Source organism: Canis aureus, chromosome 5 (genome assembly GCF_053574225.1).
Source record: "Canis aureus isolate CA01 chromosome 5, VMU_Caureus_v.1.0, whole genome shotgun sequence".
Classification (NCBI taxonomy): Eukaryota; Metazoa; Chordata; class Mammalia; order Carnivora; family Canidae; genus Canis; species Canis aureus.
Genome location: NC_135615.1, coordinates 57,829,784 through 57,856,010, shown reverse-complemented (window position 1 = coordinate 57,856,010; position 26,227 = coordinate 57,829,784).

Here is a 26,227-nt window from a genome sequence, read left to right as displayed (position 1 = left end):
CGCAGCCCGTGGCATGCATCTGCCGGCCGCCGGGCAGCGAGGCTCGTGGGTGCCCAAGGTGTGGCTTCGGTCCCACACGCCCCTCCGAGGGAAACGGGAGTGCACAGGGTGTGATGAGGGCGTGTGCGTGATGTGTCGACACGCGTGTGCACGTTCCAGGGTCCGGGGCGAGGCCGCCTGCCTGTGACCTGAGTCGGCTGTGATCCCCTGGCTCCCTTCTCCCTTGGGCGAGCTCGATTCCTCCATGGGGCCGGGCGCTCGGGGTCCCATCTGGAAGGCGCTGCCTGGTCTCACCGGGTGGGTGGGCGCACACCCGCTTCCTTTAGGAGCCGGGGGCCCAGAGGTGGGTGGGCTCCTCCATGTGAAGTCTCCGTCCTGATGGTTAGGATGCGCCACACCAATTCCTACTGAATCTCGGTATTACAGGAACTTGTAATTATCTAAAGGGATTTTTATTTATTTATTTAAAAAAATTTATTTATTTATTCATGAGAGACACACACACACAGAGAGAGAGAGGCAGAGACACAGGCAGAGGGAGAAGCAGGCTCCATGCAGGGAGACCGACACAGGACTGGATCTCGGGACCGGGGGTCATGCCCTGGGCCGAAGGCGGAGCCAAACCACTGGGCCCCCCAGGTCGCCCTCTAAAGGGATTTTAAATGCTTCTCAGCAGGAAGCCCGGAGAGGGACGGTGAGCCCGACGCGAGCACCCGTCCCCGCAGGCCTGTGCTGCCCGAAGGTAGCTGGGCTTCCTCGGAGGAGCAGCTGAGGTGGACGCAGGCGGCGTGTGCGGTCCGTGTTGGGATGGGGACGGCGATCCGGACCGTCCCTGCCTGCTGCGCCCCGGGCCAGGCCTCCAGGGCTCCTGACAGGCGGCCCCCTGCTGCGGTGGGGCCAGTGTCCTCCGGCTCGATCCTGTGCCGGAGCCTGGTCTTCGCGGGACCTGGGGACGAGCCGGCTTCGCCACCAGGTTTCAGGTCAGTTACAGCATCAGGCTGGGCCCGCAGGCGCCCGGGAACGTGGCCACCCGGGACGCGGTGGCATCTTGTCCCAGCTGCCGGGGGATGTTCTAACAATGGAGCCGACACGTCGGTGGGTTTACCTGGTGACACAGGGGCAAAGGGCAGATGGGGCCGGTGGCTCCTGGACCCTTGGGTTTCATTGGCCGTTAACATTTCTAAAACGATGTTAAAGATCAACGTCCCTCCCTGCTACATGAGGGCCTCAGGGCAGTCCGGGGGCTCGGGGTGAAGCGGGTGAAGCGTCTGCCTTCGGCTCAGGCCCGGGCCGAGCCCGCTCGGTGGGCGTAACCCTGCTCGCGGCGATGCTGCTCCTCCCTCGGGCCCTCATGCTCTCTCTCTTTCAAATAAATAAATCTTGGGGGGAACAAAAGGACCAAGGTGTCACCCACTAGGACACCACGTGGTGAGTGTGCACGTGTGTGTGCACGTGTGAGAGAGGATGAAAAGGGGAGAGCGAGACGTTGACAGGAAAGCGCGGTCCCTGTATCCAGTTAAAAAAACCGAGACGCTTAATTAATATGGTGGGTTTGGTTTTTCAGTTTAGCGAAGACGGGTGGGAGCTGGCATCCAACAGCGGCCGGGCCCGCCACGTCCAGAGCCCCGTCCGGGTGTCACATTGGCCTGTGGTCACGTGTGGCCCTGCCTCAGGGGCCCGTCCTGCCTCCCTCGTCCCTTCTCAGTAGGTCTGTCCCTGCTGCGGTTGCCTTGCTCCCCCCAGGCTGCCATCAGGGTCCCGGCTCGGGGCGGGAAGGCTGGGTGCCCCCAGGGTACCCCATTACCCCAGTTACCCCGGTTACCTCATTACCCCTGTTACCCCATTACCCCGGTTACCCCAATTACCCTGTTACCCCGTCCAAGGTGCAGTTTTCCTTTCTGAACACCCCGGTGACCTCCAACCCGGGGAGAGTGCTCGTGGGGACCATCCATCAGGGTGGGGACCACCGGTGTTGGGTTGGCACCCCACTCACAGCTGCCCCGGGCCATCCTGTGGCCCCGCTGGCCCTGCACCCACCCCGCAGTTTTGGGTTCTCAATACTCTTCTAATCAGCCCCTGCTGTAGGAGACCAAATTTAAAAAAAAAAATCTTTCTTAAATTAAGATATATTATGTTATTTGCTTCTCTTCAATCTACTGGGCCTATTTCTCTGTCATAGAAATAGATTAATGGGCTGAAAATTTCACCAGAGCTTGTTTTCGCAAGCGTTTTGCTGATCTTAGTTCTTTTGTTTGGGCCAGAATTTACAGTAACTGTAGGTTTGGAATTTTTTTTCATTATTTGGATTTTAAGCTTCAGTAAAATATTTCGGAAGGACGCAAGAGCGGAGGGCGCAATCACGCGTATTTTTATGAATTTTACAGAGGAGCTTGTTTTTGATGCCCGTGAAGTCGGCTGGTTTGGCGTTTTGATAATAATGAGGTTGATGTTCCTCATTCAAAGGACTTCTGGGGAACTGTTTTATCGGTTAAACTGAAACAAAACACTTCTCTTTGAGGGATTACAATCTTGTATTCTAATTATCATGAAGCAGTGCACCAGCTGGATCCTGGCATCTCAGTTTCTTGAGGGTTTGAATTCAAGGACTGGATAATATCTTTTGATTAATGAAAGACGAAACTGCACACATTCTTTAAGATCCTAGAGAGCTATTTCTCTTGTTCTGTCTGTAAAAAAAAAAAAAAAAAATGCAATAGAGCCCCGGTTTTAATGAGGTACCATGATTCATTAAAGCGTTTTGGCAGTTTTTTTTTGGTCAGAGATGGCTTTGCTGCCTGTGGAGTCTTGAAGATCTTCTACGGCGGGAAGTAGAGCTGAACCCTCAGGGGCTTCTACGCATCTCACATGAAAACGGTGTGGTCCACACAGTCCGAGAGCTGAACACCACCAGATTCATGGCGATGCTCAGATGCTGGCTTGGCCGTCCCGATCCAGGTGGTGGAGTTTCCGGGGAGCCAGGGGCCTTTTAAGCTTATGGAAGTTCTGCACTTAAAGCGCTGGACGTGGGATCCCTGGAGGGTTCAGCAGTTTAGCGCCTGCCTTCAGCCCAGGGCATGATCCTGGGGACCTGGGATCGAGTCCCACGTCAGACTCCCTGCATGGAGCCTGCTTCTCCCTCTGCCTGTGTCTCTGCCTCTCTCTCTCTCTCTCTCATGAATAAGTAAATAAATAAATCTTTTTTAAAAAAATAAAGCGCTGGACGTGCATGAGGGTCACCTCGGGCCCCGGGGTCTTCTCAACGGCTCTGCCCCCTCGGCGGGGGTCTCGCGCCAGACCCTGGGCCGGGCCTGCCCAGCCGTCACCAGCTGAGTCACGGCATCACCTGGGAGTGGGGTCGCGCAGAGGGAGGGTCGTGGAGATCAGAGGACGTAGCGTGGAGCGAGAGCTCTGATGAACTGTGGGGCTCTTCGTGGACCCTGTGGAAGCCAGCATGGTCAAGGATTGGTAGGGGTCAGCCGCAAACGTGCCCGTCCTCTCCACACTCACTGGCTGGGAGGCGGCCTGTCTGCTGCCCTCCCCACGGGCTCGGGCGCCAGGCTTTTCATGCAATTATGTCCCATCTGGTGATGTCACCAAAGGGGCTCCAGGACGTGTGCAAACCTGAGTCTGGAGGCTTGAAGGTCATCCTTCAACCTCGAGGCAGGGGCTGGACACCCTTAAGACCTAGAGGTAAGAGAATAAGGATGGAAGCGAGTAAGCCTTCTGCCCAAACATGTCATCTGGTTGGAAGCGGAGGGGAGGAAACTCTGCCCTGATGGCATCTGAGCCCTGACAGCCTGGGAGGCATGTGGAGACCCAGGCTCTGCTCTTGGCACAAAGAGCCAGCCTACCGGGCTCCTTGGCAGGGGTGAACCCAAGCATCTGTTGGGAGGGGAGAGTATATTTAAATGGAGTTAGTTTCAATATTTTAGTTTCCCGTCACTAAGGATGAGCAAACCCAGCAGCGCTCTGTGCTTCCAGATAGCCTGACTTGTTTTTCAAGCATTTTGGGTTTGGCTTAAATTCTACATGTGTTTTGCCAGCTTTCCTTCTTTAATTATCAGTATTAAACCCGTGTGTATGAGCTGGAATGAGAATTTCATCGCCGTCTTGATGTCTGCTTAACGCTTCGATTCATCCAGAAGCTGTGCTGAGCAAGGGCTGCTGTACCTCGTAGAGCCTCGAAGGAGGTTTACGAAACATTTCTCTCCATATAAGATGTAGCACCAATCTCAGCCTGTCTTTGCTCAAAGTAATTTGGATTTGCGGGTGATTAGGTTGGGATCTCAATCCCAAATGTGGGATGCTTGTGGCGTGGTTGGAACAACACAGAGTAAGTTCTCACTGTCTTATTTGCATTTGACTTGGAGGCAATCGTTTTCGTAAAATCCCCAAAAGGATTTTCGAGAAAGCACATGCTCTTTAGAAAACATTATTCTCTATCTACCCCTCCGACCCCTCCGTCTCGCATACAGTTGCCACAGCCATGGAGAAACAATTTCCGTGGCCCATCATTTTTTTTTTTTCTTTTTCTTTTTCTTTCGTTTTGTCAAGTACGACACACAGATTGGTTCCAGGCAGTGGGAGATGAGCACAAAGAGAAATGGTAATTTCCAAACACTTCTTACCTTCCCATTGCCCGGTAACCCATCTGTGTCTGTCCCAGGCCGTGCGTAGTCCTGAGGACACCGTAATTCTGATTTAGGGGAAAAGGCATCGTTTGTTAATGACAAAATAATGGTGTTATTTGGCTCTGGTCACAAGGTACTCTTCTACTCCGACAGTTTGTTCTGAGATAACAGCAGGGCTGGGAACTGGAACTCCAAGTGTTAAGAGCTGGGGGTGGGGTGGGACGGGATTTCACGACTGTCTCGTCAAACCCCCTTGTTTTTTTCTTTTTTTTTATAAATTTATTTTTTATTGGTGTTCAATTTGCCAACATATAGAATAACACCCAGTGCTCATCCCATCAAGTGCCCCCCTCAGTCCCATCACCCACTCACCCCCACCCCCCGCCTACCTCCCTTTCTACCACCCCTTGTTCGTTTCCCAGAGTTAGGAGTCTCTCATGTTCTGTCTCCCTTTCTGATATTTCCCACTCATTTTTCTCCTTTCCCCTTTATTCTCTTTCACTATTTTTTATATTCCCCAAGTGAATGAGACCATATAATTCAAACCCCCTTGTTATCAAAGGGTCTGAAATATTAATGAACAAATATAAATCTGGGCACACGGCAGGCATGTAATAAATGTTTTTGAATTAATGCATTAAATAATCTCAGAAACTAAGCTCTTTTTATGCTAAATTGAAGTGCACGTGTAGACAAGAAGCACAGCGGACTGTTCTGACATCCTCCTCTTCTGTCCTCTGTCTACAGACCAACCTGTGTTTCCTGGAATCGGGAATGAATTTCATGCTCCGTGGTCAGTTAATGGAACTTCCTAACGGTAAACGTCATACTTAACGAGGATTAGTTTGGAGGGCGGGAAATGGATCCAAAACTCACTAGATTTTGGTCACAACTTCGTGAGCTTGTCTATCTAAGAAGCTGCACCGTTCACATTTTCACTTATTTATTTATTATTTATTATTTATTATTTTTTCCGTTCACATTTTTACATCGAACTTTGTGTTTTGAGATAATTACGGACATTTGCACGCTGTCGTCAGAAATAATACAGATGTACCCCGCGTACCCTGGACCCAGTGGTAACGTCTTATACAACAGTGTCGTACAATATCGTAACTGGGGTATTGATGCTAACAAGGTCAAGAAATAGAACATTTTTTACAGTTGATGTATAATTGACATCTAACGTCGTGTTAGTCTCGGATGAACAACACAATGACTCGGTATTCATTTGCCTGCAGTGTAGACGACACCACATGCAGCCCAGCACCACGCATAGCCGTCCGATTGTCTTTTTTCTTGTGATGAGGCCTTTTAAGATTTACTTTCTTACCGACTTTCAAACACACCACGCAGTTTCGCTATTACCCGCCGTGCTGTACGTTACATCCAGGACTCATTTATTTTACGGATGGAGGTTGTTTGAACCTATCGATGCCCTTCACTCTCCACCTGTGACAACCACTGATCTGTTCTCCGAATCTGTGAGTGAGGATTTCCGTTTTAAGATTCTTCTACCTGGGATCCCTGGGTGGCGCAGCGGTTTGGCGCCTGCCTTTGGCCCAGGGCGCGATCCTGGAGACCCGGGATCGAATCCCACGTCGGGCTCCCGGTGCGTGGAGCCTGCTTCTCCCTCTGCCTGTGTCTCTGCCTCTCTCTCTCACTGTGTGCCTATCATAAATAAATAAAAATTAAAAAAAAAAAAAGATTCTTCTATGTGAAGTCGTTATAGGGTTTGTCTCTGTGTGATTGACTTCACTTAGCAGAATGCCCTCAGGGTCTGTCCATGCTGTCCCTAATGGCAAGATTTATTCTCTTCTAGGCTGAAGAGGGTTCCGCAGCATGCCTACACCACATCGTTTTTATCCATGGATGGACACTTGGGTCGGATCCGTTTCTCAACTATTACAAATAATTTCGTAATGAACATTGTGTTGTTCATCCGAGACTAATACGACGTTAGATGTCAATTATACATGCATAGATAGTGCATCTATCTTTTTGAATTAGTGTTTTTGTTTTCCTTCCATAAATATCTGAAGTGGAAGGCTTATTTTTAATTTTTTAATTTTTTCATAAGAGACAGAGAGAGAGAGGCAGAGACACAGGCAGGGGCAGAAGCAGGCTCCATGCAGGGAGCCCGACCTGGGACTCGATCCCAGGACTCCAGGATCACACCCTGGGCCAAAGGCAGGCGCTAAACCGCTGAGCCCCCCAGGGATCCCAAGTTCTTTATACATTTTGGATATTAACTCTATATCAGAGATGGGGTTTATAAATATTTTATCATTTTGTTGATAAAATGCCTTTCCATTTTGTTGATGGTTTTCTTCACTGTGCCAAAGCTGTTTAGTTTGATGTGGTCATACCACTTTTTTATTTTTGTTTTTATTGCTTTTGGAGTCAGATCCCCCAAATCATCAAGGGTAAGGTCACGGCTTACTGTGTATGTTTGTGTTTTCTAGAGTTTATGGTTTCAGGTCTTACTTTCAAGTCTTTAATCCCTTTGGAGTTACTTTTTATGTGTGATGTAAGACGGGGTCTAGGCACACCTGGGGGGCTCACCGATGCAGCATCTGGGGCCCAGGGTGTGACCCCGAGGTCCCGGGATTGAGTCCCAAGTCAGGCTCCCTGCATGGAGCCTGCTTCTCCCTCTGCCTGGGTCTCTGCCTCTCTCTGTGTCTCTTATGAATAAGTAAATAAAATCTTTAAAAAAAAGACAGGGGTTTAGTTTCAAGATAGAGAACATTTTATCACCTCAAGGATCCCCCCAGCTGCCCCTCTCAAGCCACTCCCACTTCCTTCCTACCCTCACCCTTTCCTTAACGATGGACGACCACTAACTCGTCCTCCATTTCCATAATCTTTTCATCTCAAGAATGTTATAAGAATGGAATCCTATAGAACTGAATATCTTGGGATTGGCTTTTTTTCATTCAGCATAATTCTGCAGAGACTCATGCAGGCTGCTGCATGTATCAGGACTATATCCCGGGGGCGCCCGGGTGGCTCAGTCAGTTGAGCGTCTGTCTAACTTTTGATTTTGGCTCAGGTCATGGTCCTGGGGCATGAGATCCAGCCCCGTGTCGGGCTCCACACTTAGCAGGGGCTCCTCTACCTCTGCCCCTGCCCCTGCCCCTGCCCCTCACTCTCACACACTCTCAGTAATAAACAAACAAATCTTTTAAATAAATAAATAAATCTTTAGAAAGTCGTCCCTTTTTTTTACTAGTAAGCAATACTCCATATTGTGGATACAAGACAGTTTTAACGATATCTGGGCGTCTAAATTTTGGTTTATCCTCGCATCTATTTCTTTAATGAGTTTCTTTCTTGAGATTTATTTTTCACTTGTTTCAAGCATGTTTATAATTACTTATTGAAGCATTTCATGATGGCTGCTTTAAAATCCTTGTCAGGTCATCTCAGTGTTGGTATCTGTTGGTCTTTTTTTTTTTTTTTTTTTTTTTTAAGGTTTTCTTTCTTTAAGCAATCTCTATACCCAACATGGGGCTTGAGCTCACCAGCCCGGGACCAAGAGCTGCACGCTCTTCTGATGGAGCCAGCCAGGTGCCCCCTGGGGATGGTCTTTCTTTCGTTGAGTTTGAAATCTTCCTGATTATTGGTATGAGGATTCTTTTTTTTTTTTTTTTTTTTTTAATTTTTATTTATTTATGATAGTCACAGAGAGAGAGAGAGAGGCAGAGACACAGGCAGAGGGAGAAGCAGGCTCCATGCACTGGGAGCCTGATGTGGGATTCGATCCTGGGTCTCCAGGATCGCGCCCTGGGCCAAAGGCAGGCGCCAAACCGCTGCGCCACCCAGGGATCCCGGTATGAGGATTCTTGATTAAAACCTGGACATCTTGGATATTGTGTCATCAGATTCTGAGTCTTATTTAACCCTTCTGCTTTAGCTGGTTTCCTCTGTCACCACTCCAGCAGGGGGAGAGGAGGAAGTGACCCGTTCTTAGCTTGTAGATGTCCTGGTTCCCCACTGTGCCTCTTGGACACTCAGGGCTCCCCGTGTAACAGGGAGCTCGGCCGTCCTGCCTTCACTGATGACCTGCTTGGCCGGTAGGGTAGAGGCACTGCCTTGTTACCCCCACCCCACGGTCTCCACTGACCGCGCAAGAGGGGAAGTGGTCTTCTTACTGCTAATGACAGTGGCAGCGGTGGATGTCCGGCTCTCCGCTAGGGCCCCTGTGCCATCATCTAGCAGGGAGGGAGGGAGGCCTCATTACTGCCGGGTGGGGGTGGCAGTGGTCTCTCTGGGTGTCAGGAGGGACTCGTCACCATTCAGCGGGGATGAATGTCCTGGCTTCCTGCTTGGCACCTCGTGACGCCCTTCAGAAGGTCAAAGCCTAGGCTTACATTAGCCTTTATCAGTGCAGGTAGGGGGAGGGCCATACATTTTTTTTCTGGTGTTTGGTTGGATTACTGTCTAAAAGTTCTCTGTCCTACTAGGGCTACTCCTTTCCTGGCCCTTTTTCTAAAGAGAGGAGGCTTTGATGTTGTTTTTGGCCTGCACTGTTGGTCCTTCTGGGTGGCTAGCATCTTCTAGCCTGAGATATAAGAGGCCAAAAGACAACCCAGGGGGGATTCCCAGGTGGCTCAGCAGTTTAGCACCTGCCTTCGGCCCAGGCGTGATCCTGGAGTCCTGGGATCGAGTCCCATGTCGGGCTCCCTGCATGGAGCCTGTTTCTCCCTCTGCCTCTCTCTCTCTCTCTCTCATGAATAATTAAATAAAATCTTAAAAAAAAAAAAAAAAAAAAAGCAGAACATGATTCTTTCTTTAAAAAAAAAAAAAAAAAAAAAAGACAACCCAGGAAACTTGCCACCATTTTGTTCCTTGGGTCTCCAGCTCCCTAATGGTTTTCCTTCCTCCTTTCCTTTCAAAGACTTGCATTTTTATTTTATATATAATGTCTAAGCTTTTTTTTTTCTTCTGGTTATAGTTAGTGGGAACAATAAGGAAAAGTAAATCTACTTCCCTTTCCCATGTTTTTATTTTAAATTGGGGTGGAGTAAGAGATGAAATTGAGGTCAGAGAAGAAAAGTTGTGGGTTTTTTGGGGGGATTTTTTTGTTTGTTTTTTTTAAGGATTCCTGTTGATTGGGAAAAGCAACTTTCGTTTTGTTTTTGGCTGACGTGCTTACCTTGAACCAAACATTTGGTGTAGCTGTTACTGGTTTCTAACCCCCTCCATAGCTACAGAGCTCATCATGTTTCCCTTTTCATTAGAGCCACTCGTTTGCAGCTTGGCACATGGCAGCCAGGCCTTTCTGAGGGAGGCTCTGGGAGGTGAAGCCACTTTGGGAAGGCTCCTATTTTCTGACAGCTCCATCTCCTCTGCTGTCTGTGTCTTCACCCCTCATAGACATTGTGGTTAGTCGGCAGTTTTATTTTATCACTCAACTCAGGAAACAGGTGGGTGTGGCTACACACTATTATGAACAACATTTTGGGTCCATTAAAAATGATTATCATCACGAAAGCTCTATTCGGAAGACCAGTTGTTGTTTTTTTTTTAAACCCTGCCAGTAACTTTGTCTTGAAAAACGGTATCTACGCACCGTACACACACGTGCAGAGGCTCCAACCTAAAAATTGGCTGTTAGCATTCATATTTTATTGAACCCATAAATTATGAGTTTAGCATTTTAGTCAAATTGAATGCCAAGTGTTTCATTTCAGGCCCTAGTGTCCATATTGACAGGACTTTAAATCTACTACTTGTGCATCTGGAGCTTGTTAGATGTTTATAGTTTGAAGGGAGCCAAATGTCAATGGCACCTTTGGTCTATGCAGAGATCCAGCGGAGCAAGCAGTTACTGGGCCCCGAGGAAGCAGAAACAGGCACCCGAGGGCCAGGGCCCCCGTGATCTACATTGTGTAAGAAAGGTCTTGGCCAGTGGGGAGATTGATCGGCTTACAGTTACAAGTTTTCTCATAATTCATCTCCAAGAAACAAGGGATATGTTCACAAAGACCTGCATCAGTGCCGCGACGGGAGGACCGGTACGTCTCTCTGGAGGAGCACCGCCCAGTACAACTCTCTGTGGCAATGGAATGTTTTGTAGCTGTGCCGTCTAACGTGTGGCCACTTACCACACGTGGCTACTGAGCACTCCACATGTGGCTAGTGCAGCAGAGAAACTGACTTTCTACCTAAATTAATTAGACATTTTGGTTTTCATAGGCACATGTAAAGAGTAATTAGTGTTTTGAACAGCCCAGCTCTAGAGCCAAACCAGATGTGAAGAAATACCAGGAATCAGTTCCTCTTTTGCAACCATGATTATCCAGGGACGATTTTTTTATTCCATCTGTCCATCCGGTCACCCAACCCATGGCCTCTAAAGTTAAGCATGTCTGTGGCAAGTCACTGTGATTATTGGGGAGGATGCATGAGGTATGTGCTATTCCCAGCCCTCCTCTTGGTGCAGGATGTCTTTTCAAATGAATTTCTCTCCAGACCCAGCACAAGGCATTATGAGGAGACACAGACCGCGGGTTCAAACCGACCTGCGTTTCCACCCGGCTTCAGCTGTTCCAGGTCCTTAAGGCACGTTACTTAATCTCGCCGAACCTCCATTGCTTCATCTGAAAGATTAAAATTAGCCTGTGATGAGTAATTTTGTGTTCCACTCTGGCTGGACCACGATACCCAGATAGCTGGTCAGACACTGTTCTGGTTGTTTCCGTGAGAGTGTTTCTGAGTGAGCGTCATGTTTAAATTGGTGGACTTTCCGTAAAACAGATTTCATTCCGTAATGTGGGTGGGCCTTGTTCAGTCAGTTGAAAGTCTAAACAGAGCAAAAGGCCGACCACCCCTGAGCAAGAGGAATTCTCCAGCAGACTGCCTTTGGATTTTATCTGCGACATTGGCTTTTCCTGGTGTTCTAGTTGGCTGCAGCTTCTTCCTAAGTCTCTCGGCTGTGAGCCTCCCCCGTCACCTCCTAGGCTCTCCAGGCCTCCACAGTGGTGGGAGCCAATTCTTAAAATAAATCTCCTATCTATCATCTATATCTATCTATCTATCTATCATCTATCATCCATCTATCTATTATCTCAATCTATTATCTATCTATCATCTATCTATTATCTATCAATCTATTATCTATCAATCTATCCATCTATTATCTATCTATCTATCTATCTATCTATCTATAATCTATCTATAATCTATCTATCTATCATCTATCAATCATCCATCTGCACACACATCTCTTATGGATGGAATGTTTGTGTATCCCCCAAGTTCATATGGTGAAGCCCTAATCCTACCTGGTGGTATTTGGAGATGAGGCCTCTGGAAGGTGGTGAGGGTTAGATTAGGTAGTGAGGGTGGGGCCCTCATGATGGGATTATTGGCCCTATTAGAAGAAGAAAAGAGAGAGGGAGAAAGATGTTGATCTCTCCCCCTCCCTCCCTCTGCCATGTGAGGACAGTTAGGAGGCAGTCTGGGAAGAGACCTCTCACCAGAACCCAACCATGCTGACATTCTAATCTCAGGCTTTCCGCCTCCAGAATCGAGAGAAGGAAATTTCTGTTGTTTGAGCCCCCCAGTCAGTGGCATTTTGTTATGTCAGCCTGAGCCAATAACTGTCCCTGGGGAGCCCTGATCGCACAGAGCTGTCGAGGAACTTAAATAAGGTGCAGTACCGGGCATGAAGTGAGTCTTGCTGGGTAAAGTCCCCTTGTCCCTTCCACAGCACCAACACTGCCCTCCGTCCCAGGCCGACCCTGTCCGCCCTTCTACCCCAGTGACTTCCCCGCCTTCCCCGCAGTCCCAGGCTGGCCATCCCCCCAGGCCAGCTTGCATGCTGCGTCCCCAGGGCTACTTTTCCAAAAGACTGCAATGCACATCAGCGTCTCCCTTTTCTAGACTCTAGTACACTCCAAAATCTACACCTTTGCTGCTTAATACTTTCGAATTTGCTTCCTTGTCTTAAACTTTAAGACATAGCCACTTCCGAGCGACTGCTTACTACGGACCAGGTGCTGCAGCAGGTACTTGTCCGTGCATCTTGTCTACTTCTCAGGACGACCTTGTGGGTAGGCTCTGGGGAGTCACCGTGCAACCCGTAGATGAGGGAATTAAGGTCTGCAAAGGTTGAATATGTGCGTGGGGACGCTCTGACGGAAAAGATATTTGGAATACCTCCTGACACGCTGCCCTCGGTGCTCAGCCACCCCCTTCCACCAGAGCTCTCCGGCTGTTAAACCCGGACAAGGAATTCTGCTGGCCTCAGAAGGAGCGGGAGGGGCGGCCTGGAGCACAGGTGACAGTGCGTCCCTTTGGTTTCTCTCTGGCAGCCCCGCCGCCCATGAGAGGGTGATAATGCCGGGAACTCACTTTGCCGGCTTCCTTCGTGGCCGGTCCTGGGCAGGCCGGTCAGTTTGGACCAACCGAGGCGGCTTTGCCACGAGCTCCTGGGGAATACAGCTCCTCCCGAACAGAGAGAGTCTCTCTGCATATGAGGCCGTGATGCCTCTTCTTTGCGTCCTCCTGCAGATGCTGACAAGAGAAGCCTGGCCCCTGCAGGAGGATTAGAGTAGGTTCTGGACCCCAGGCCGCTGGATCCTTGTGGGCACCATTGAGCTGCTGAACCGACTCTAACTCGCCTGCATTTTAAAACTCTCTTTATGAAAGAGAATAAAAATGTCAAAGCCAAGTTGCATATTCTGTTACTGAGAGAGAAAAGTGTTCCCGATGCATCCCCAGGTATGCTTTGTAAAACTTTGGGGTCTATGTTGAGGCAATAATAACCTTGGAAGTTGGGATCCTGTCACTTGATGTAGAGTCAGCACGTACTGATGTGGAGAAGCAAGCAGAGGGAGGTCGTTTATACGGCCCATGGGTCCCTAGGAAAATGGGGTCCCCTCATCTAGGAAGGGAAGGGATACAGCTCCACGAGCAGACCATAGAGGGTCAAAGGCATGGAAATATTCAGAAACAGAGGGGCCGCACAGGTCAAGATGGAGAAAACCAAGATAAGAACACACCTTTGGGTTGGACATGATGTTGGCATGAACAGGACCGCCATCATGGCCTCTTTCTGCGCAGTTACGGGGGGTAAGTGTCCAGGGCCTACATGGGGAGAGCTGGGCCTGGATTATGATCCCGCTGGACTGTACACAGTAGGGACGAATTGCTCCTAAGGCAAGTGGGGTGCTGTGAGAAGGTGGAAATGGATTTGAAGACGACCATCAACCCGTGTCCTCTACAACAGTGTTCCCCAAAGTCCCATCTGCGGATTGAGAGGGGCCTACAAAACCCTGTTCGTCTGCGAGGAAGGAAGTTCAGAACTTGAGAATCTGTGTTTAGAAATGGCACGAACCAAAGAAATTTTATGTTCGTAGACCATAACAAGGAATTTGGACTGGTATTATATAGGTCTTTTTCTTTTTTATATCATTTTTTTCTCAAAATGAAAGTTTATTGCATTTTATAATACCATCCATCGGTCTGTGAAGGATTTCCTCCCCCTTTTAAGAACTAAAGTATAATCTACATAAAATAAGTCATCTTTTTTAGTGTGAGTCTTGGCAAATATATACAGTGTAGCAGCCACTACCGCCATGAAGTTGGAGAAGGTTCTCTCACCCCACAAATCCCCTCTAGTTCCTTTGTAGTCAAACCTCCCCCAAACTCTCAGCCCCTGGCAACCACTGGTCTATTCCCCATCCCTAGAGTTTCCCTTTGTAAAAATATCACATAGATGGAGTCATCCATCATGTAGACTTTTAGAAACATTGATTTTATTTAAAAAAATTATTTTTTGAATTGAGATACAGTGGACATAGAGCATATTATTTTCAGGCGTAATAACATACTGATGTGATATTTGCATACATTACGTGGTCTTTTGAGTCTGGCCTATCTTACTTGGCATAAAACATGTGAGATTCATCGACGTTATTATGCATATCATTTGTTTCTTTTGACTGCTGAGTAGTATTCCATGGATACCCACAGTTATGTATCAATTATTGAGATACAAGTTTTTTTCTAGTTTTGGTAACTGTGAATAATACTATACTATAAATACTATAAACATTTGTATGTAGTTCTTTGCATAAACATAGGTTTTTAATTCATTGAATAAATATGTAGGAGAGGATTGCTGGGTCATACGGCAAGTCTATGTTTGGGTTTATAGGAAACGGTACAACTATTTTTCAAGGCAGCTAAGCCACCTCATCCTCTGATTAGCGACGTACCGGGGTTCCGGTTGCCCCATAGGGTACTGTCAGCCTTTGTAACGGGATCTCAGCAGTTTCAATTTGAATTTGACTAATGATGTTGAGCATCTTTTTATGTGATTATTAGCCATCTGTGTATCTTCCTTAGTTAAGTGTCTGTTAAAATCTTTTGGCAATTAAAAAAAAATTAGTTTTTTCCTCCCTGTTATTAAGTTGTGAGAGTTCTTTATATATTCTGGATATGAGTTATTTATCACATAAGTGCTTTGCCAACAGTTTCTCCTTGTCTTGTGTTTTCATTCACTTAACAGGGTCTTTTGGAGAGAAGTTCTTAATTTTGATGAAGTCCAGTTTATCCATTTTTTCTCTTTATGCATCATGATTTCAGTATCATAGTCAATTTTCTAAAAGATTTTTAGTGTTAGATTTTGAATTTAGGTTTATGATTCATTTTGAATTAATTTTTGTAAAGTGTGGGAAGTGTGGATTTTTTTTTTTTTTGGTATATGTGAATCACTATTTCACTATTTATTGAAAAGATCCTGTGAAAAATTTTAAATTAGCAAACTAGCAAGAATGATTTTAGGAGCACTGACTTTACATACATTTTCATTTAGTTGCTGCCCTGAGATCCATTCTCACGTTGTCGTCAAGGTGTCCAGATGTCCTTCATGTAAGCCACAGTTACTCACCTTTCATTGAAATTATTCATAGGCCGGATTAGAGAGGCAGAATGAGCTCATACCTGATTAATCAAGGAATAGCTTTTTAGCTTTCTCGGTTTGGTAAATAAAAGACATTCTCAGAAATTCAATACAAAGCGTTCTTTCTTCTTTTTAATCTTTGAACAATTGAGCTTACAATTTTTCTTCTCAATATGTTCCAAATCTCTCTGGCTGCTGGAGAAATTGGATAAAGATTCCCTTCTATCCTCATTTTATCTCATATTGCTCTGTTCCAAATAGTTGGAAACAGCTGGATTTTTCATTAATCTGTGGGAAACTTGGAAATTGCCAAAGGCTGGCAAAACAACTCAAGTCTATGTGTGAAATCCTACATGGAATTCCGGAAGAGAAAGCGGTACAGCTCAGATAGCGTTGGTTAGCAGTCTCCTGTGGCGGGGTGCTTGGCACTGAGGGGTAGCTTGTTTATCGGGGTGGTCATGCTCTCACTTCTGGAAGAGAAACTGAGGACGGTGCTCTCACATTGGCACTTGAATAATTAGGTCAACCTTCGTGCTGGCGTGAGAATGAATAAGCCATGTCGACTCGTAACCCAGTACTGGTGGGAAGGACTCAGCGTTGCTGGAAAGTACATTTCATCACAGGGAGAATAATCCATTATTCTTGGCACCACAAAGTTAGTTCTGAACTGGAGGCTAACTCAAAGGGGAGATAAGCCTGTTTCTCCACCTCCTCTCTCATCCGCAGCCTCGGAGGCTCTACGGATTTATCAGTTCATGATGCGGTGCAGTAACAGTTACTAGATCTGTTGATTTGAGAGTCTATGTGACCCTGTGGAAAGTTGTCTGGAAAATCAGGAATTCTGTTACCTCATCCAGGATTACTTCCTAAAATGTCAAGATGCTACAAAATCTGTTTTAAAGTCAGGGAACTTTTTCTTGATCCACAAAGAGGGGATAAAAGTATAATGCTGAGGAGTCAGGAAAATCACTCGTTACCAGAATGTTCTCTTCGAGGTGGTATTCAAACACCTAAAACCAAGTCCTGATACTTTCCTGTGCCTATCTTATGAATTTTTTTTTCTTTTTTCTTCTCTAGAACCAAACGTGCTCAACTCACCTAATCAAAGGGAATTTATCAGAAGAATATGGAGTGTGTCATGCAATGTGTCAGGGCAGAAATTTTAGCCAGACACCCAGAGAGACTGGTACAGCTGGATGCCTCCCCTGTCCTGCCGTGGCCACGGTCCTGTTCTCCTCTGCCTCTGTCTGCGGGCTTGTTTCCTTTTTCTATCACTAGCACGCTCTCCGTCATCCCATGAGCTAACACAGTTGCCCCAGCTTCAAGCTTATATCACTTCTCAGTTCAAGCACCCAGCAGAGGCAAACGAGAGCCCCAAGACCCAACCCCTTCTCAACCTCCAAGCCCTGTTTGCTGGCCTCAGCCTGTCTTGAAAAAGAGTCCTCACTTCTGATTTAACTGGCAAGGCCTGGGTCCAGAGTCTGGAGCTGCCCAACCACACAGGTGGAGGAATCACCCTAAAAAGAGACACAGCCAACTGGCTCCACTTCTCTACGAATGTCGCCATTACTAATTTCAGGGGTGAAAGAGCTAAATGGCAGGAATATTGAACACTGTTCAGAAAAAAAAAAAAAAAAAAAGATTCCAGTATAGCTTTGCTGTCTACCCTCGGAGCCAAAATGGGCAGAAGGATCCAGAAGGCATCATCTGCAGGACTGCATCAGGCGGCCCTAGAAAGAATGGATCCCAGAGTTGTCTCCAGCCATGACGACTTGGCCATGATTCACACGCTGAACTAATCAAATAGCCTTCGAAGCCACCATCTTCCGGGAGGTTAGGGCTCATACCACTCAGGGAAGATTATTATCCAAGCTCAGGTGACTAAATGGCATCCGGGGACCTTCCACTAACCAGAGGAGGTTCCTTATAGGGAAAAAAGATGGGGACAGACTAAGGAAGTCGCTTTATAACTTAGAGTTTGTCCAAGTAGATGCACCTCTCCCAATTACTAAGAGCTGAAGTAGCCTTGGCACATCTCCGACTCCGTAACAGGAGTCCCCCAGCTATACCTTCTCTCCGTTTGGAGGCTCTATCATGCCTCCGACATGAGGGTCCTCCGCCTTTCCTTAACAGGTGGCCTGTTTGCAGGATACCTGCCCATGGAGCCAGGGGTGCCGCTTGAGAGCTGCAGCTTATTCTCTCATCAGTGGAGACTGAATGGGGGAGAGGCTCAGCCCGTCCCAAGAGGCTGGGTCCATCAGACGAGCCACAGAGGTCTGACGGCAGATGGGAAAGGTTCTTATGGCCAGGAGGAGAAGTCAAAGTTCAGGGGTGGCAACGTGTGTGTGTAGGAAGTGGCAAGAGGTGGGGTTTGGGGGAGAATAACTAGAAATGGAGAGTGGGTGTGATTCAGAGAGGAGACTGGGGAGAGATGCACTGGGCAGGACCAGCGTTCACGAATGACGGAAGGGGAAGCGGAGAGCCGCCTTTCCAGAAAGTCAGAGGGTCTGTGCATGGCTCTCCCGACGCAGAACCCATCCTTTTATCCCAACTTGCTATTTCCCTTATGTGTGACTCGTTCATCAAGGAGGCGCTTCCAGAGTCTACTGTGCGTGGTGGTGCTAGACGCATGACAGGGAAGCAGGGTGTGATTTCCAGAAGGTCCCTCAGAGGGCACCTCGAACCCGACCCCAAAAAGAGCTCTGGAGATATGTAGTTTTGTCCTCAGAATGCGTCTCAAGGAATTTGGGCTTTTGCACTCCTCGGCCCCTCAGTTTGTGGCTAAGGGCTTCCCCCTGCGGGTTCCTAGCTGCTTTTCCATCCAGCCCGAGAGCCAGAGAGATCCTTTGGCCTACGAGAAGACCCCCTTGTACACGTAAGCACGTCGGCCTTAAAGAATGTCGACATCCCTATGGTATATCCACTTGCTGCCCTACCCCACGTCAGCGGAGTGCCTCCTCCACGTGGGGATGCACGAGGCACTGGGGGTGCAGGAAACCCCAACACGGTCCCCCCTGGCTATCGTGGAGCGTGCGTCTGCCAGATACTACCACATTTGGCAGACACGCAACAGTCGAAAGTAACCGTCTCTCTTGATTTCTGAAGGTGGCGGCTTTCCGCTGGGTACTTCTTCATCGGCCAGTGTCGCAGGCCAGGAGGTCGATGGATAAGGCAGGTGCTTATGGGGCACTTAGTAGGGGTCAGGTCCTGTGTGGCCGTGGGGATGGTATCTAACTGCAGAGCTGTTGGTCAGATTCGGTTTGGAAAAGGGTCGCAAAAACCTTCCAGGAGGATTAAAGGAATGTATGAAGCCGCCTTTGGTGCCTGGGCAGTGCTTTGGCTGCAGAGGGTGGCCGGACAGACGGCGAGAGAGCTGAGCCAGGGCGGCCGGCGTGGGACGGGAGGGCGGCACGGGGACTCCAGCGCTCCTCTGGCAGGACTTCCCGCCTCGCTCAGTGGATGACTAACCGATGGGACAGTCCTTCCTCCCTGCTCCCGGGCTCCAAGGGCAGGTTTCGAGGAACATTGGATGAAACACTAGGGTGGCCAAGGGGGTGGTTGCTGAAAATCCTGACAGGGTTGCAAGAAATTGAGAAAGCAGACACTTGGCTTTGGGTAAGAGACTGAAATTAGGTATTTTTGGGGTGCAAGAGAGGTCGTGGAAAAACTGTGGCTAAGTGATCCTAAGTTTTCCACGTGTGACCAGCCCTTTAATTTTCACAAAATGTCTAATGGTCAAGGCGATGCCGAGAACGGCCATGAAGAGAATGCTGGCCCCGTAGGCCCCATGCCTTTGGTCCCCCCAACCGAGCCTGAGGGACCTGGAGAGGGTTGATGGGGCGGGGACGGGGGCGCCTGAAACTATTATCCTGGACTCGGTGCCTTCATGCCAATAAAGCCAAGGACGGCAAGGAACAGTGGGGTTAGTCACGTGGCCGAAGGAAGGCCCTCGCGTCTCTGAGGCTCAGGAGCCCTTGCGTATTGAGGACGACGTCCTTTGGGGTGGGGCCCCCTGGCAGCGGGAGCAGCTCTGTGTCTAGACACGGGCTGTACGTCTAGTTTCCACGTCTCACTGTAAATTGGCTTCTGGCTACGCCTTCCCCAGGGCATCAGCTTCCGTCGTCCAGACGGCAGAGTGACCCTGCTGGAAGGGAACACATGGCGGGGCCGTCTCGTGCACAGACGAAGACGGGGTCCCCCTGCAGGAGGTGGTGCGGGCGACTGCGTGGTCGGCGGCTCTGATGACATAGCGCGTGGAGCCCGACTGTCGGGGAGAAGCTCTTGAGAAGTTGGGGAGAAGGGCTGTGGTCGGCACCCTGGGCACGGGCCGTACACGGGGAGAGGGAAGAGACGGCAGGGGACATGCGGCCTGGGGGGCAGCCGAAGGTCAGGAACAGTCCCCCGAGCCACCTGTCCGGGGCCGAGGGAGTGGGGTATTCAGGCCACGAGGGCTCCACCCCCGCGGGGACGGGCCTTCAGCACACTCTGGCCGGCTGCAGAGCAGCGTGTGGGGGGGCGGGGGGGTTGGCGATGGGAAAGCTCCTTGGCCACGTCGGGGGCCGGGGGGGAGCAGGACCCGCGTGGATGGCCCTGCACCCGTGGCCACGGCCCGGAAGGTGCTGACCGTGGAGGGGGGGACCTGTTAGGTCATGAAGGAGCGACACCCGGCGAGGGCTGGGAATGGGTGTAGACGAGCACGGGGACGATGGCAGTCCCATCACGGGGAAACCAGCGGCGCTGCAGGCTACGTGCCCGCTCGCTCCGTGGCTCACGCCAGGGCTCGCAGCCGCGGAAACGGGCATGGCCAATGGGAGGCCTCAGGCCTGCGGCTTGAGATGGTTTGAAGATCAAAAATCCTAAAAACGATGATCTGGCAATGTTGAAGTTGCCCCAAACCTACCGAAACTTAGGATACTTTTTTTTTTTATGACACCGTGGGCCAGATCGTCCTCATGAAATAGAGCTCGCCGCGTCACACCTGTCACGGCTGCGCTGGGCAGTCGCTGCACCAACTGCAGAAAACAGTGCTGATTTATTGGAGGTTTTCGGAGCCATTTGCCTTAAAAGAGCATCTAATGGATGTTGCACGTTGGTGGGCTTGGGGCCCCTGTCCTGGCACGTGAAGCAACGTATCTTCCCATTTCACCGGAGGGAGAGGGTGAGGCAGAGAGGACCACGAGGGTTAGAGCATCTTCAACCTCCTTCGCAGGGGCTGTGGAAGCGTCCTTCCAGTGAAGAGGGACATTTGATTGATGCTTCTCCTGGGGGGGGGGGGGCAGGTGACCATGAGGAGTCCTCATCGCGTAGGGCCGGTCGCTGGGGACGGGCTTCCCCTGCCGTGCGGAGGGTCAGCTGTACGGGATGCGCGGAGAGACCTACTCCACGGTGCAAAGCCCCAGATGCGTAGATGCCAGGAGAGTGCCGAGCAGAGAAGCCCCGAAGCCCGGGGCCACACAGGCCGTGGGTGCTGTGACACGGAGCCCAAGGTCTGCTCCAGTGGCCAGGTGTCCGCGACGGTCGCGCAGGCGCAGAGGGCCCAGCCCTGGACTGAGCCGCTCCCGGTGAGCGCGTGGCTCAGAGAAGAGGGTGGTATCGTGCGGAGCGCCCCCAGGCTGACGGTGAGAGCGGAATACTTGGGACGGGGCGTCCTGAGTTTCCCGCAGGCGGGATCCCGAAGAGCCGCGCAGTCGGGGGACAAGGGCCACACCGTGGGGACTTACGGCTCGGCCTCTCCTGCCGTCACCTCCTGTGCTTCCCTGGAGATGGACACGCTCACGGGGCCGCTTCCAAGGAGCCACCTGCCGAACAGCTTCAACAAGCCCAGTGTGCCTGTGCTTGTTTTTAAAAGATTTTTATTTATTTATTTGACAAAGGAAGAGAGTGAGCGAGGACGATCGCAGAAGCAAGGGAGGCAGAAGCAGGCTCCCGCCGGGCAGGCTCCATCCTAGGACCTGGGCACCACGGCCTGAGCCGATGGCAGATGCATCACGACCGAGCCCCCAGGTCCCTCCACCTCCAGTTTATTTATTTATTTATTTATTTATTTATTTATTTATTTATTTACTTATTTATTTTATTTTTTCACCTCCAGTTTTAAACTTTAAATTGAACTGAGCTCCAGGAGGCAGCTGAGAGACTGGAGGAGCTAATGGCGGGGAGGGGACAGCGAGGCCAACGCAGCAAGGTTCGTGGCTGCGTGAGCGAGCGTGAGCCAGGGGGACCAGAGGCCACCGAACCAGGATGAACGCGGCCTCATTTTCTGAGTTTTGGTCTTGACCCCGAGCCAGGTGTGCAGACTAGGGGATCAATGGAGATTGGGAAACAGCCAAGGGTTCAGAAAGGGGCAGCGGGCAGCAGAGGCATCTGGCAGACCAGGACACTTCAGGGGAAAAAGATTTAATCCAATTTTATGTAAGTGAGTTTCCGCCCAACCCAGAACAGCAGGAAATGTCCTCTCCTGGGAAAGACGGGGCCCAGGATCGCATTTCCCGGGGCGCCTCCCCCCGCGGCAGAAGCAAGGTCACTTCAAAGGCACCGTCCAAGGGATGCTTCCGGCCTGTGAGTAGATGGGAGCACCTGCGGGTGCTGTGCTCCTTGTAGGCAGGAGCCCCGGGGTGGGGGTGCAGGAGGCTTCCGGGGAGCTCGGCCTGCACTGCACTGGGGCTGGTGATGGGGGAGGGAGGCAGCGTCTGCCGCAGGAAGCAGGTGGTGCTTCTACCTTCCTCCTAAATGTGCCTCGGCTTGGAGGGGAGCGGAGCCTCTTCATCCTCCCCTCCTCCCCACTCCCCCTCCCTGTCCCTCGTCCCTCTCCAGCTCCCTCCTTCCCCTTCCCTCCTCCTCCCTCCTCCCCTCCCTCCTCCCCCTTCCTCCTCACTCCTCTCCCCTCCTCGTCCCTTCTCCCTCCTCCTCCTCCTCCTCCTCCCCTCTCCCCCTCCCTCCTTCCCCCTCCTCCTCATCCCCCCTCCCTCCCTTCCCCCCTCTCCCTCTCCCCTCCTCGGTCTGAGACTCTAACAGATTCCCTGGGACCACGTCCAGGCCCAGGTACTGGCTGCCTCCATCTTGCCTCCCCCCCACATCCAGGACCCCCACTCCCCCAGGACCCCAGAAGCGCAAACTTGTACTGCGGATGACTAAAGTCAAACTGCATCCCTGGTTGTTTGGGTTTTGTTTTTTGTTTTTAAGAAGAATCGCTTGGAAAGGATTAAGGAGCCCCGCAGCCCCCAGGCTGCTCCCAAGGGATGCGGAGCTGCTGTGCTTGCGGGTTTGCAGAGGCAGGTGCCTGAGCCTGGGTGGAGGGGCTGGTTGGGAAGAGACGATGTAGGGGGTGGGGGTGTCTTCTGAAGCAGGAGGGATGACTGGAGGATCACACGCGGGGTCCCACCCTCCGGCCGAGTTCCCGGGAGCAGGTGCCCGGCGGCGCAGCCTGTCTACACTGCAGGGACCCGGCAGGGCTGCAGCCTGAGGTTCCGGGGAACCCCGTCCGGAAAAGGGTTTGGATGATCCCGGCTCCCGGGAGCGAGGACCTAGGGTAGGAGCTGTGGACTAGCCTCACCCAGGGTTTGGAAGGACAGACTCCGGCTGTGCGAGCCCCTCCGTGCCCACCAGCCCTTGGTCGCTGTGCTGCAAAATGCAGTTTGGCGAAGTGACCCCAAAACAAAGAAATAACAAATTTCCCCTTTGTGGAGCTCAGAGCAGCCTGTGCCAAGGTCCATCCTTTGGGGCTGAGGCCTGTGCCCCTGAAGGGCAGCTCGAGAGGCCGGGACCCCACGGGGTGGAGGGAGAGGGGGGATGGGGGATGGGGGATGGGGAGGGAGAAGGTGGAAGGGGAGGAGGGAGGAGGTGGTGGGGGGAGGAGGGAGGAAGCTGGAGGGGGAGGAGGGAGGAGGGGGTAGGAGGGTGGAGGGGGGAGGAGGCCAGCAGGGGAGGAGGGAGGGGGCCAGTGGGGGGAGGAGGGAGGAGGCTGGAGGGGAAGGAGGGAGGGAGAGGAGGCCAGCGGAGTGGACGGAGGAAAGAGGAGGTGGGCGGGGGAGGAAGGAGGAGGCAGTGGGGGCAGGAGGGAGGAGGGAGGAGGTCAGGGGAGAGGAGGGAGGGGGGAGGAGGATGGGGGAGGAGGGAGGGGGCCAGCAGGAACAGCCATGGAACACAGACGAGGGGATGCTCGCTGGAGAAGCAGGGGAAGCTGGGCAAAGCCAAGAGTGCTCCCGGGGAGGTGAGGAGGGTGCGGCCAGCCTGGGCTTCCTGCACGCGGCCTAATGTGGCCCCGGGCTCCGGGGAAGGCCGGGCCGCAGAGCTGCGGGACCCCTGAGGCACAGGGGTTGCCATGATTTGGGGCTCACAGAGACTGTTGTCGGATGTGTGAGCGACTCCCTGACACGGCCACCCCTACCCCTACTGTTCTGCTTTAGAGGAAGCGCGGCCTCACTTCGCAGTATCCATTTGCTGCCAGGATATGGGGCACCAGGCGCATGGGGCTCGGCAGGAGCCAAGGCGTATTGGTTACATATGCTCCATCTTCTTGTTGAGACCTGTTTATACTTGGCGGAGTCAACCATTGACCCACAGGGAGGACTCTGTGGAACAGCAGTTACTACTACCGGTGGGAGGTTTGCAGTGAAGGGGAGAATCGGGACACGTATGCAGACTGAGTGCTTATTCAAAGCTGAGTTCCTACCAGATTTTTTATCTCAAAGGGAAGAATGGTGTAGACATGACGTGAGGCTAGGCCTGGGCCTGGATCCAGAGGCCCGGGTTGTGGTCAAGGTCACACCATTGACGACTGTGCGGTGCAGTCTCCTTGGTTCCCGTCTGGATCATTGGCCTTCTCCCCTCAACCCCCGCCCCCAGCACGATTACAGAAATACAGTAATAAATATATAGACACGTAAGATGGTCCATTTGTGATTTTTTGGATGCAAATCAACCTCAGGGAAGAATTCTAAACTCCACTCTTGGGGCTCGTTTAGAGAACGAATTTGACCACCGTGTGTTCTGTGCGTTGGTGAGAGCGAGGTCTGCTCGGGGGTTCACTGGTCTCCACCTTCGGGGTGGGGAGGCCTCGAGGGACAAGCCCAGCCTGTGGAGACTCCGAGTGAGTCACCAGAGGAGCAGGTTGGAGAACCCACGTGGGAAGAGCCGCGTGGGCTCTGCAGGTGTCTGATGCCCGCTGATGATTTTAATATGTAATTTAGATAATTTGTGGCAAATTTTCAAATAGAAGAAAATCTGTGAGCTCTTTTCCCTCGTTAAAAAAAGGTAAAGGAAAAAGGAGGATAGTCTTTTCACAAAATATGATAATGACCTGCTCCCGGGAAGGACTGGCTTTTTTTTTTTTTTTTTAAGGAATTCACTTGTGGCGGGCAGGGTCACATCCCAGGGGGTCGTGTGCTAGTCCCTGGAGCCCAGGGGCGTGCGGGCCAAGGGACTTTGCAGATGTGAAGTTAAGGATCTGAGACAGGGGAGACCCCGTCCCGGGGTGTCAGGGGCGCTCAGTGATCCTGGGCCCTTATCAGAGGACGGTGGGGTATCGTGGTCAGAGGGCGGGTGTGACCACAGTAGTGCCAGGCAGAGCGAGGCCCTTGCTGGAGCCACGAGCCAGAGACGCCGACGACCTCCAGAGACTGGGAAGGGCAAGGAATGGGTTTTCCAGGAGGGCCTCCAGGAAGGCTGCGGCCTCCCACGGCCGGACCTTGGCTCTCGGGCCATCTTCAGCTCCTGGTCCCCAGGCCACCGCGACGACAGAGCTTCGTCATTCTAGGCCATGGAGTTTGTGGTAAGCGGTTCCAGCGCAGCAGGGAGCTCATCCAGCTGGCGAGGGCTCCTGGTCCTCCGTGCTCTGTGCCCCTTCCCACCCCGATGCCCCAGCTCAGCGCCCCGCTCCCTCTCTTGTAATTGCCCCTTTAACTTGTCTCTTCATTGTTTTTTCAAAAAAGATTTTATTTATCCGAGAGAGAGAAAGAGGGGGCACAGAGGGAGAGGGAGAAGCAGGCTCCTCACTGACCGCAGAGCCTGACTTGGGGCTCAACCCCAGAGCCCTGAGGTCATGACCAAGGCCGAGGGCGGACATGCAGCTGACGGAGACCCCGGCGCCCCTTGTCTCCTTGTTAGAGGGGAGCCTTCTGAGGGCAGGGGATTGTCTTGCTCATGTGGCGTTTCAGCCGTTGGGCACGCGCAGCGGCTCCCATGGAACAAGGGCACAACCACTAGTTGAATGAACTGGTGAAATCGGGGCCGGGCAGGGAATTTACAAATGGACCCAAAGGGTGGGGTGGCTCCCAGGGAGTGTAGCTGCCCTCTCTGGCTTGGGAGGATCTGGGTGTCGCCCTTTGGTGATACCAACTGACGGCGAAGACGGGTTACGAGGGAATGTGAAGGGGGGTCCTTGTATCCCCAGACTCCTTGGTTCCGGCCATCTTCCTGCCTCCCACCGTGGCCCACGCAGTTGACTCATGCGGGTCATAAACCTGAGCGGGCGGGGAGGCCTTCTGAGCTGCCCGTCCAGGAGAGACCTTGTCGGGGCTTGTTCAGTCCACGGCCTGGTTATTTGCTGCAAGTGGTGTGCAATCCCCAGGGGTGCTCATTGCTCTTGGATGCTCTGTGCTAGGTCTCTGGGCTTAGGCTGCCCCTAACTTCTGCCCGGGCCCAGCCTTCACACCTTCTTTGGCCTCTGGAGCAACGAGTCTTT